Genomic DNA, 12,853 nt, shown 5'->3' on the forward strand with positions numbered 1-12,853 from the left:
TTTCTTATCACATCTATTTGCTTACAGTCATCTAGCTTAATAGGTATTAGCAAGAAATTCCTGTTAATGTTTCCATAGTTGTGATCAGCGTGTTACCATCCAACAACCTGGCACAAGCTAACCCAAAAAGAGAAAAGATGTACAGCAACCAGAGTGTATCCAGACTGTGATTATTCTCCCTTTCTCAACTTACACAGATAATATGCTTCATTACAAGTAAAAATACTTGTTCACATCCATGTGGAGAGGAGCAATCATAAATCACACAGCTTGGAGTGCATTCCACATGACTGTCCTTGGCAGCCCAGATCTCTGAGATTCCTGGGTATCCATGGAAAATGAAATTTACGGTATCTCCTGACTGCATCTTAGGAGCAACAACTCCACATGTTACTGATCTACTGGCAAACTGCAGAATTCCAGTTCAAAATGCCAGCAAGGTTAAAGGTGAGTGGGCAACTATCACTAGGTTAGACAGCCTTCTACCTAGCTACCTCATACAGAAGGCAGCCTATTTGAAAGGGTAGTCTCCAGCAGCAAGACAGTACTACACTTAGGGCTTCCTCTTCTTCCAGATGTCTCAAATACCCAAGGAGTTGGGATGCCATATCCTTGACCTCCTCTGGAGGTTCCTTATTTTGCGTATTTTTAGGACAATGTTAAGAAAACTTCTGTAGAGAGTTCTAATCTTCTTTAATTCATTTCATTACCTTGTAATTTGAGTAGCTGTTAATTACTAGCATTTAATAATAATGAGAACAGGACTTGTTAGCATGGCAAATAACAGTGATTTAGACCTCTCAGGTTGATCTGTGCTCTCCTTAGGAGCAGTGATTTTTTCCAATTGTAACAAAAAGCAGTGCATACCATTCAGCTGAGCACAGCCTGGGCAAGGGCATTGCCCCAAAATGCGCAGGAGGATCCCAGCCTTCAAAGGCCATGGTTTGCTCAGTGTTATCTATGTAAATTCCAAGGGGTTTTCTCATGCAAAGTAACTCATAATCAGTAGAGAAGAGGAAGTTACACTTCCTCACTGTCCCACATGAAAAATCATTGACACTAATGGCATTTACGGTTGTGCAGTAGTTTCTCCTTTTGTCACAGTATGCTGTTCTTGAGTTCTGTTAGCAGTTCCCAGCACAAACTAACGTGGTTGTATCACGAAAGCTTTACTGGAAACTATCGTTCCTGTTGTTATAACTCTTCACAGAATTCACCATCCATGATTATTGCACCAGTTTTCAGAAATGGTTGCTGAGGGGAAATTCTCAGCTTTGAACAAACTTACATGGTTTACAGTCTACAATACATTTGCACAGTTTTCCATGCAGGACACTGAGTGCAGATTGTGGATTAAGAATCAGCTGGTTACTTTCTTTGAGTTACCTCCTCTAATCAAAAAATAAATAAAAAAAGAAGCTATATTGTAACTGGATAGTGGACAAGAATAGCAGCTCTGCAGTTGGCTGTGTGACAGATCACAGTCAGTTTCTGAGCTCAGGCTCAGAAAAACTGTTACCTGGAAGGTGATATTATACATGCAATGTTGTTATTATTGATAATATTATTCCAGATAACATTACCTAGAAGCAATAGGCTGTTCCCTGCAGAGATATAGCCATTATGTCACAGAATATGGAATACATCCTTGAAATTTGGCAGTTTTCCTGTTCACATGGTCTCTAGAAAGAACACCCGAAATTATCTCCAAAATCCTCTTATACTGCCTGCAGAAGCTAAAAATCAAACTCTGGAAGAAGGTTTTACATTGGGATGGCTGGTTTTGGTGGTGAATAAATCCATGAATTCAGCATGAAGCTAACAGTTTAAAGACTGGAACAATTTTCAGACAGGCCTAGAAGAAAGTAAATGAGGAAAGAGATAAAAGAAAGAGGTTTCAGGTTTTAGCTTCCTGCTTGATAACGAAGCAATTCTGAAAGATATTTTTAATAAATAAAAATTCACCTAAAAGACAAACACAGATACTATGCCCCTTCATAATCACTGATTTATGCCCTTCTGCATAAACAGTTGAAGGACACAAATGACTAAAATGAAACAGATAATTGATAAAAAGAAAATGCAGAAACTACTCATGAAGCCAGTTTCTCACTGCAAGGCATTTATAGAATAAAATAAACATTTGGAATTTTCTGGCAAAGTAAAGGAGGAAAGGAATAAAAGTTAAACAAAAGAAAGTGTCATCACAATGTAATAAAACAGTATTAAGACTGATGGCTCATTTTTCCCACAGTGGAAGCTAGAAGAAGAAAGCCAGGAAGTGTGCAGAGACGGGAGCAAAACTTTGGGTTATGAACAGACTAGGAGAAAATTATTTGTGTAATATTGGGAGAAGTATCAGTATAAACTAGTTCGTCTATAATAAGGAAAACTGAGGGAGCAGAGCCAGTTGATGTCTGAAGTGAGTATTCACAGTCAAGCTATTCCCATTCCTTAGTATGTAATTACTCCTTAACGTGTGCACGTGTTGTTCCTGAAGGCTTGCCTCTGCAATTCATACCTCAGTCATTACCTCACGGGGGGGATAATCTGACAGCAGCCTTTGTATTTTGTTTCCAAAGGTACCAAATTAGTCATAGTTTGAACATACTTCTCTTTTATATCATTTTAACATTTTTCTTTTGTTCCCCTTGCACCTTAGAGGAAATAAGATTTTTATAGGAAAAAGTAAATAAATTTTAAAAAGGTGTTTGCAAACTTGCATTCAATTCCCCATTCTTGTATCTGCAAACTGGAGGGACCTCCTCAGGACATCTGTCACTGCTATACCACAAAACTATGAAGTAAACAGCAGTGCTATTCTGAATGCGATTTCGTGTTCAGACTGGGAGAATGCTTTGGGAATCCTAGAACTGAAACTGAAGCATCATAAAAAGAGAACTGCTGAGGATGATCTACAGTAGACAGAAGTGGGTGGGAAGTGAATGTTTGAAGAGAGAGGAAGAAAAAACAAACAAACAAAACGGAGATCTGACAGGTTTTCTTTGATATCTTTGCAGAAAAATATCAGGGAACTGTGGATCTAAAGTTATGCCAAAACTTATATGATGATTCAACACCATGTGCTCATTTTTCCTTCTGAAAGCTATATGTGGAGTGACTGTGGAAACAGAGGAGCCACATATATGGAAAATGCAGCCATGTCCTGCAGCCATTACAGCAAACCACCACTAAAAAATAATATGACCCACTACAGTATAATTGTTTAATCTGTAACTGACTTTCATCTGCTTTCACAAAACCATATTTCTTTTGCAATGAAACAGCAAGAAAGTCACCTCCAAAGTAATCCCTCCACATTGTGATGAACAAGTTCTCCTCTAGGAGCAACAGCCCAAAGAGTGCCTCACCTGGGCTTCCTTCCTGTGCCTTGTGTTAAATGACATCACATGCATATGTGTTTGCTTTTTATGAAATACATGTTAAAACAGGAAGATAGAACATTTTATGTACCAATTATCTATCTTTTTTTCCAAATAAATGCTTCAGAGACGAATTCTTTTTGCACAGTAGGTTCTCTCAGTCTGCAAGCTGGCTCAGACCCCAGGTTTTGCAGTCTGTTTTCAGTATACACAGCAAAAACATTGTACTCCCCAACTGCCAAAGGGTCACTCCCACCAAAGCCGCAATTTTGCACTTACAGGTACCACAGCACAGCCATCTATTTAGGAACCAGCTTTTTGGCCCTGACTGAAAGCTCCTGTTCCTTCTATGAGTTACTGAGATGCACGACAAGAGACATCAGTGTTGAGGTGCTGGCCATAAAAAATTTGAATTAACTCTTATCATTTTCCCAGGGGGAAATTCCAGCCTTGATAGTTCTTCTCACTGTACCTCAAGTTCCTACTTTATATTCATTATTGCATAGATGGATGGGAGTTCTTCTTCCTCTAATTTTCTTCCAGAACCAAAAGGGTATTTTGTGTAATTCCCAGTCTGGAGACAGGACAACACAAAAAGTCAAGTTGTAGATGAGGTCAGCTACCACAGCTCAAACATACACAGCATTAGCCATTATCACCTAGCTGTACGTCCTATGAAACAAGTTATCTCCTGTTATACTATAACCTTCAATACACAAGTACACCAGGAGAGCATTGGTCTCTGTTTCTTCTTTTCTTTGCCACTTTTAAGAGGTTAATTTGCTGCTGAGCAGTCCTACCTACAAGGCCGTGAAAACACACAGACAAATGGTGTCTAGAAAAAGTTTTCTACACAGCTTGTCTCAAAAATCAGAAGGAAGGATGGCAACGAAGGAAGGATGGCAATGAAGGATGACAAAGAAGGAAGAGAGGAACAACTGAATAACTAGATGACCTGGAAAATTTTGCTAGGCAGTTTTGGAAGAACTGTGTGATTAGTGAAGTACATTTCAACATAGATTGAAATTTCCCCTATCAGCAAAATTACTACATCCAATAGGTATTCTCCTTCCCTAACCAGTCATTACAGTTGAATGCTATGTTTTGTTTTTCACAATCAATCAAATAAACGTTAAATTTAATAAGCTGTTAAGAAACACTTCATAAAATTCATAGCTGAATAGGTGAAAGAGAATGACTAATCCAAAGCAAACAGTAATATGCATAAATTAAGAAATAAATACCAGGAGATACTTCCCTTTTGAGCACTCCATGGCCAATTGCAAGTCAGTGCAATTCCATTCCATGGTTTTCATTTTTGGCCCTTACTGGGTTATTAAGCAATTTAGCTAGAGACAGAGATATCTTCTGATATTTTCTACTAATAAAAAAAAAAAGAAGAAGACGATCAGAATCATATAAAGGGCATGTAAAAGATATCCAACAGCTTAAGAAGGAATAGTGATGTAAATTTTTACTGCTTTAGAGAAATGTTGGTGTTTTGTTAGTTTCTCAGTTGTTCAACAGGTTCATAAATGGTCAAGGTACTGATATAAACCACATGATGATCACCATAAGATATTCAAGCCAAATATGACAAACTGTAAATGGGTTTCACAGCAGTGAACAGCTTATAAGAAATTGGTAGGTGACACTGAATGCTGATAAATAAAGTTATACGTGTGGGGAGTAAAAAAAAAAAAAAAAAAGCTTAGCGACTACAAAAAACTTCATCAATACCCAATACCAACCACAATCACTACCTGTACTATGAAACCTTAGCTACTTACAGAATTCTGTTCTGGCTTACTAACTCAGTAGATTTGTGGAAAAAAAATGATAATAATCCATAATGAGTGGGCTGCAACCTTTTCCAAAGCTATCTATCTTGCAGGGAGATATTACAAGTAATTTATGTTATATTGTCTAATACACAGTGAGTTCCAATAGTTATCTATTTCCCCTTCAAATTTTGTGAACTAGTATTAACTAGTGATAGGACAAGAGGGAATGGCCTCAAGTTGCACCAGTGGAGATTCAGGTTAGACGTTAGGAAATACTTCCCCAAAAGAGTGGTCAGGCACTGGAGCAGGCTACCCAGGGAAGTGGTGGAGTCACTGTCCCTGGAAGTGTTCAAGAAGCATTTAGATGTTGTACTAAGGGATATGGTTTAGTGGGAAATATTGGTGGTGTGTGGAGAGTTGGAGTAGATGATCTTGGAGGTCTTTTCCAGCATTGGTGATTCTATGATTCTGTGATTCTAAACCTCATATTCCCAGATGCCATCTATTCATGGGCTCCCAGAACAGGAGAGTAGATGAAGTGTTGTATGGCAAAAAGGGAATATGTGCCTCTACCTCCAGTGTAACAATTCTTCCACCGGATTAATTTGATTTGGAGATGGCAAAAGGGAAGGTACTAGTCTCATCAAATGATACAACATGGTTGAAGGAGGAACAGATTAATCACAGGACACAGTTTTGGCAACTGCAACAAAGTAAGTGACCCCCACAAAAAGTCAGTATGCATGCTACCCTGACTTAAATCAATGGGGAACTAAAGTCGAACATTTAGGTAAACCCAGAAAGGATGCCAGCAAAAACATGGAAGCTCATAAAGTCTGAATACAGTGCCCACCAAAGCTTATTTACTGAGCAAAAGTCTTTGATTTCTCATACTTAGTTACTATATATATATATTTTTTACCTCCTGGACAAAACCTACAATTACTCACATTTGAGAAGATATTCCATGTGTTTCATAGTCTCAAAATGCACTGCTTTCCACCTACCTGGGAATGAATCACTGCACAACTTTGGAGAATTAAGAATTTTTGTTCTTCAGGGAAACAAAACCAGTATTGTGCATATATTGCCAAGCAAAAGAAAAAATGCCACAAAAGACAAATGGAATCCATACTTCACTGAGGTTTATTAGTAATTACTACAGATGACTTACAGATCAGAGGCATACTTTTGTGAGTTGAACCAAGGCTGTTTTCTTCATGACAATACTAAGGAAGTAGTGAATGCTATCGTTTCTGGCAGGCCCAGCAACTGTTGCTGTAAGCAGTGGTTCACAGTGCGGTTAAGTCACCAGACAGTTTCTCCCAGTGAACATAATTCTCTCCCTTTGTCTCACACTCACACACGTGCACATACATGCACACACACAAGCTTCACAATAATTCGCAACTGATAGATTAGGGATGAGAATTGTGCTTGTGAACTATATTACAATGGACATTGCTTAAGGGCCCTTTTCATTTTACTGGAGTTTTTCAGAATTCATTAAAATGGCCTATTAAATTGAAAAGAAGTTTCTATACAAACCTTAAGGTACAGATAAAGAAGTGCTATTTCTTATTTATGTCCAGGAAAGACCCGATGCAAAAGTTCTCCTTTTCTGTGAGCAGTATCATAGAATCGTAGAATCACAAGGTTGGAAAGAACCTACAAGATCATCTAGTTTGGGGTTATTTAACAGTGAAAGATAATTAAACCTAGTAAGGATCTATATCAAACAAATCTGTAGCATCTGAGTCTTAGAAATAACCAGAAATATAAATGGTAGCTTATATTCTTCAAACACAGTGACTGGATTTCCCTTCTAATGATGACAGAGCTGTGCTACGTTGGAATACAGCACCCATTCTGGAATCTCAATGTCCCCTCTCATCTTCAGCAGCGACACAGTGGCAACTGTTTCTCATGATACCCAATGTGTCTATACAAAGGAGATAACGACGAGCAATAAACAGCTCTTTCAAATACATTTACACTATCTTTTTCATTTTTGCAATGGAGTAAATCTTAGTCTGATATTCAGTTTGTTCAGAGTAGGTGGTATATAGAGCACTCCAGAGCTCTATAGACTGACTATATCTACACCTCTTGAGGGGAAGGAAAACACCCTTGAGCCAAAGGTGTACTCGAGCTTTGTCTCAGATGGGAAAAGTTGTTTTGCTATAAATGAAAGTCTTGGAGAAAACTAAAATGAATGTAATGCAGATGATCAGAACCCTGAAGTAAACTGTAACAACGAAGTTTCACCATAGGGACTACAGTTTTTTTTTCTTAGATAAGTTAAAAAAAAAAGCAAAGATGTTTGCATTCCCCCAAAATTGTGGGTTCTTTCATAATGCCTTTTAAGAGCCAGTTTCCAGATAGTTATCCCTCTATCATTTCTAAGTTCCTGATAAGAACGTTGTTGCAACTGGAATGCATTTACTTCAGCGTCCTGTTGGTGTTTGTCTCTGCAAAGTATCCCTTTAAGTTAGGTCCAGCTGGCTGGAATTGAAAGCCCTGCCTCCTCACAGACATTCCACCTCACAGGAAAATATCTAGAGGATTTTATATGGAGAGAAAAGACAAGTTCCTAGCTCTACAAATGGATGAAACAGAAGGACAAGAGAAAAAGAGAAAGACTGATTAATAATTTATAGATCTTCAATATCATTTCTAGACAAAAGAAAAACAGAGAAATAAAGCTCTCACTCTGAGCTCCAGGAACTGTGCTCACAGGAAAAAAAAGTTAGACAATTCTTAGCTTTTCTTATTGGTGAGGAACAAATATAGGCTTTAGCTGTGAAAGCATGCATGCTTGATTTGCACCTGGTCTTTGTCAGACTCTGGGCACTCCACAAAGGACTAAATCCCAAAGTATCCAGTGCTAGAACTTGTGAGCTGATTTTCATATGGAGCCCAGATGGAGCATGCAATGGAGCAGCAACCAGGAATGAGAACTAGCAAACAAAATTGAAAAGTAATGTAATAAGAAGGTTTTGCAGTAACAGCTGAAGGACATAAAGTCAAGTAGAAGGAAAACGTTGTTTGGATTTGACTTCAGTAGATATGGACAGACTGCGTGTCACGGAGTTAACTAGATCTATCTATGCCCATGACAGGGGGGCGGTAGTCCCATGGGACTCCCAGTCCCCAAAAATGGGAAGGAGAAGGGAAAAGGAGTAGGGAGATGGGAGCTGGGCTCAAGGAAGAAAAACAGAACAGTGGCAATGATCTAAGGAGGAAAACTTATTTTTCTATGATATCAAGAATATCATAGAATGCAAAATAACACAATATAATGCAATCTAATTGAAATTGAGACTAATAAATCAAATAAAATAGGAGAGAGAGTTTTCTAAAACTGAAAAGCCTACTTTGAACTGAAGGCACACAGCTCGGAAGCACACCCACACCCTCTGCCAGGCAGCAATGAGAGAGGGAGAGAGAGCAAGATTCCGTGACTTTCTTCCATGATTTATCACATTCACCTCACACATGAAAGTTCCCCTGGGATATGTAGTTCTTCTCTTCTGAGAGCCGGGTATCTAGAAAGTTGTCAGTCCGTGGAACTGGATTACTACTCATGCACTACATGATGTTGTGATGTGGAATACAGAAAATCAAAAAAATCACAAAACCATGACACTGGGAAGCCATGCTGCAGCTCTTCCTTGTGGAAAGTAGCTTATGAAACTTCCTACTGGCTGTTTGTAGAAAACCTTGCATGATCTAAAAATACTCCAAGATATTCAGACACTCATGGTTGTAAGATTTGTTTAAGCTGGATAAGGCATAGATAAGAAACTGGATAGATGAAAAGACACACCAGTACAACTGGCAGAATATTTAAGGTTTGTTATCACTTTTGGTATTTTCCAGATGGAACTGACAACAGTGCAATATAAAGGCAGTCAGCTGGCCAGGGTCTTGCAGATTTAAAAAAAAAAAAAATAAAAAAAAATAAAAAATCAATGAATAGAAACATAGAGGTGGATAGAGACTCTGGATTTGGCAAAAAATGTGAACAGCGATCAGAAGAAGAACCGCTGAAGAGGAACATGACCACCCTGAATGTCCAGTTTTGCAAGAGAAGATATTCATGATAATACTAAGTAACTAAAGAAGGTGAAAATTCTGCTTCTGAAAAGAAGAAAAAAAAGAAAGAAGAAAGAAGAAAAAAGAAAAAAAAAACAGCCTTATTAAATGCTAAAACATGTAAAGGGGAAAACAGTTTCCAAAAGGCTATAAAAAACCTACAGCTATTGTGCTGTTGTGTAATTGTTTCTCCACTACTTTGAATTACCTTTGAATTACTCTTGCTTTCTCTCCCCATTCTACAAGCTGTTATTATTGAATAAGAAAAAGATAATAGACTATCTCCATGCCACCTCTATTAAATTAAGCCCTACATTTAGGAGCTGAGGTGTAAGATGTCTTGCTGAGGACCTGACAAATTCTGAAGCCCTGCAGATAAGCCCCCAGGAGTACTGAAGGGAATTCTTCCAGATATGGATGTTCTGGGACTTATCACCTGCTGTTCACCATGATCTTGTGCTTCATAAAGGAAGAGACAAGACAGCATAAGGCAGCAGGAAAGGTGAGGAGCAACCAGGTAAGGCCAGTGCATGTACTGGATGCAGAGCAGGGCACATGTGGTTCATGTCCCATTGCATTCCCATTTTTCCTGGAGCTTCTTAGTTAGAAGTAGCTCTAACCCAGAACCGTGAATCGCACCTGGCTTAATTTTCCCTTCTCCTCTCCTGACTCAGTCTTTGACCTCCCTGGTACATCTTTCCCACCTCATCTCTCCTCCTCCCTGCCTTTGCTTTCACATGTCCACTTCACTCTTCAACGTTTATGAGCTTCCACCTGCATATACATGGTTTCCTGATGAATGTTCCTTTCTACCTTTGCCCATGCTCAAAGCACATTCTTCCCATCTTATAGTTAGTCACCATATTTCTGGCCTTCTTTTGCTTTTCATTCTTTCTTCTCCAGATGAATCCTGTTAAGGAACCTCTTGTGCTACAACTATTGTCTAAGCTCAAACCCAACTTCAGAAAGTACACAATCTGTGAGGGCAAGGCTGGGAAACCTCTGCAGAGGAATTTCAGCAACTTTAGCATATATTAAAAGCTAAGAAATATATATGAATATGGGTTATTGTCTCAAAGGTGAGAGATTTTTTAGTGTATTAGCTACAGTATGGAAAGATCCAAAACTGTACTGCACTGATGTGCAGACAGCAATAAGGAACATGACCACAATCCAAGACACAGCTTAAAAAGAGAATGGACTAATGAATGTTCTAGGTTTCCTTAGTCAGGATGTAATTAATGGCAAGAAACATACTGTACAAAATCCATCTGTTTAAAGATGTGCTATAAATAAATGATCTTCTGGTTTCCAATAGAGAAACCATTCTGGTTTTATGGTATCAGTGTATATTAGGACATGGGTCCAACCTTTTGGCTTGCCTGGGACGCATGGAGCGAAGAGGAATTGTCTTGGCCTGCATATAAAATAGATAATGTAGCTAATGTATATAAGTAACAAAACTTTTTTTTTTTTTAATTTAAAAAACAGTTTTAAAAACAAAAAGAGAGAAAGCAACAAAACCATAAAAGCAGTGGGATATTTGACCTTATTTTTGTGAAACTAGTCCATCAGGCTTGTTCGATGGCAGCAGTTATCCATTCTGAAGTGAGGGGTATCTTTATGTTGTAATAGAGGTCTTATAAAAGTCTGGTAAAGATTTTTGAGTTGATTATCTGACTGCAAGTCTATACTTTCCATTTCAAAATTCATGAGAAAAGTATTTATGTCAACAGAAAATGTAGTTACAGTAGAAAATCAAAAGAAGGAAGGGAGTAATTGCTCCCACCACTGCTAAAGGATGTGTTCCAGTACTACACTAAATACAACAATCTTACGTTTTGCTTTAAAGGACTTCCCTGGCGAGAGGAATAAGTAAGTCTTCTAGACTTTACAGAGCAGTGATTATATCCTTTCCCATTTATTTCTCTAAAGCAATTTTCATCAGTTTACTAGCAGGCCAGAAAAGAGATGGCTCAGGAAAACAACCTACAGAGCATTGGACTGGATCTGCTGTGGCTGTTACTATTTACTATGGCTTAGCAAAACACACAGCTTCTCACTATGATGTGGCAATTTGTACATGCAATTCAACTGTAGCTTGTAATCAACGAGATGTATCCACGACTGCAAATAAAAGATATCCATATGAAATGGAAAACAAGTAACTGTGAGTTGTCTCAAGACAGGGTGATCCAACTGAGTCAATTATCAGCAAGAAAGGTATTTCCTTCAATTAAAAAAAAAAATGAAAGCACCATATTATTAGCCAAGTCTATAAGCAATCACACATGGGATTTTTGGATTTGACTGCTGTTGCAGTACTGTGCATTGGTCAATATTGCAAAACTATTGCACAGTCTGGGTGAGAAAGTGAAAACATTTCAGTGTTCAGCAGAGTGAAATGAATACATTTAGTGCTAGAATTTTTTTTTATACCTGATTCTTTCCCTACCAATGTTTAAAATGCCTCATGGAAAAAAAAATACATATAGATACATATATATCTGTGGCTATATTGTCACAAGTACACTAGTGTCTGTTAGCTGAGTGATGCAGAACTCTAACTTCTCAAGAAAAAGCACCACATGGAACTCTCTTCCAGGGCATTCCAATTTGAAGGAGCAGGAAGAACTACTCTCAGACAGAGCAAGAATTCTGTGATCAGAAGAGACAAGGGTTACCTGAAATGTTGTATTATAAACAGGATTCTTAAGGTTCAGCTCATGAGTCAATCAGAATCAATTTTCATTAATTTGCTATACAAATACAAACAGATCTGAGACAAAGTACAGAAATACAATTAGGGATTATTTGCAAACATTGCTATAGTCAAGAATGTCTTAAAGGTAAGCATTTAGGCTGAGCTGTCTAGACTACCTCTAACATCAGTGTCTAGTCAGAACAAAATACACTTGAGAAGTACTTATCACTGCAGTGGCCACAGTGGAGTCTAGATTACTACCTTTGTATGAACAGTTAAACTTCAGACATTTCATTTAAGTGCTATGTCTGCTACCTTCACCAAGAAAAGATTTACCCAACAATTTTAGCACTTGTGCAGCCAAAATAGGATTTTGCAATTGAAAGCATCCAGCAACCTCCAGTGCAGATACTGTTGCTTCAGGACCTTATATGACTTGTCATTGGAGGTGGTTTTTTCTTAGCTACACTTTGATTTTTGGGTCCTACCACACCACAGTAATCTGAATTCATTTTCAGTCTGAGAACGGAGGCAAAAAGTTCATCTTAAGACTTAGATGCAATAAAAAGCAGTACAAATCAGCCTTTCAGACAGAAAAGGCTTTTCCCCTGAAGAGTAATGTTAATGTTCCCTCAGTTGAACAGGTTGTTTCTGGCTGCAGTCTGGAGGGTATTAAAGGAAAAGCAGATATCTGAATAGATTGGTGCTGCTATTTCACAGTCAAAGTAAGTAAATAAATGCTGCACAAGGGCTGCCTTCCCACATCTGCTTATGGAGCCATAGCACTGCACAGAATAGGAATATATCTAGTAGATGTGTGCTCTACACAGTGAAGTTTTAATACCAAAGGAGCCAGGCAGTGTTTGTCCTCTCGAGAGCCCATC

This window comes from Meleagris gallopavo, chromosome 1 (assembly GCF_905368555.1).
Source record: "Meleagris gallopavo chromosome 1, MGAL_WU_HG_1.1, whole genome shotgun sequence".
Classification (NCBI taxonomy): domain Eukaryota; kingdom Metazoa; phylum Chordata; class Aves; order Galliformes; family Phasianidae; genus Meleagris; species Meleagris gallopavo.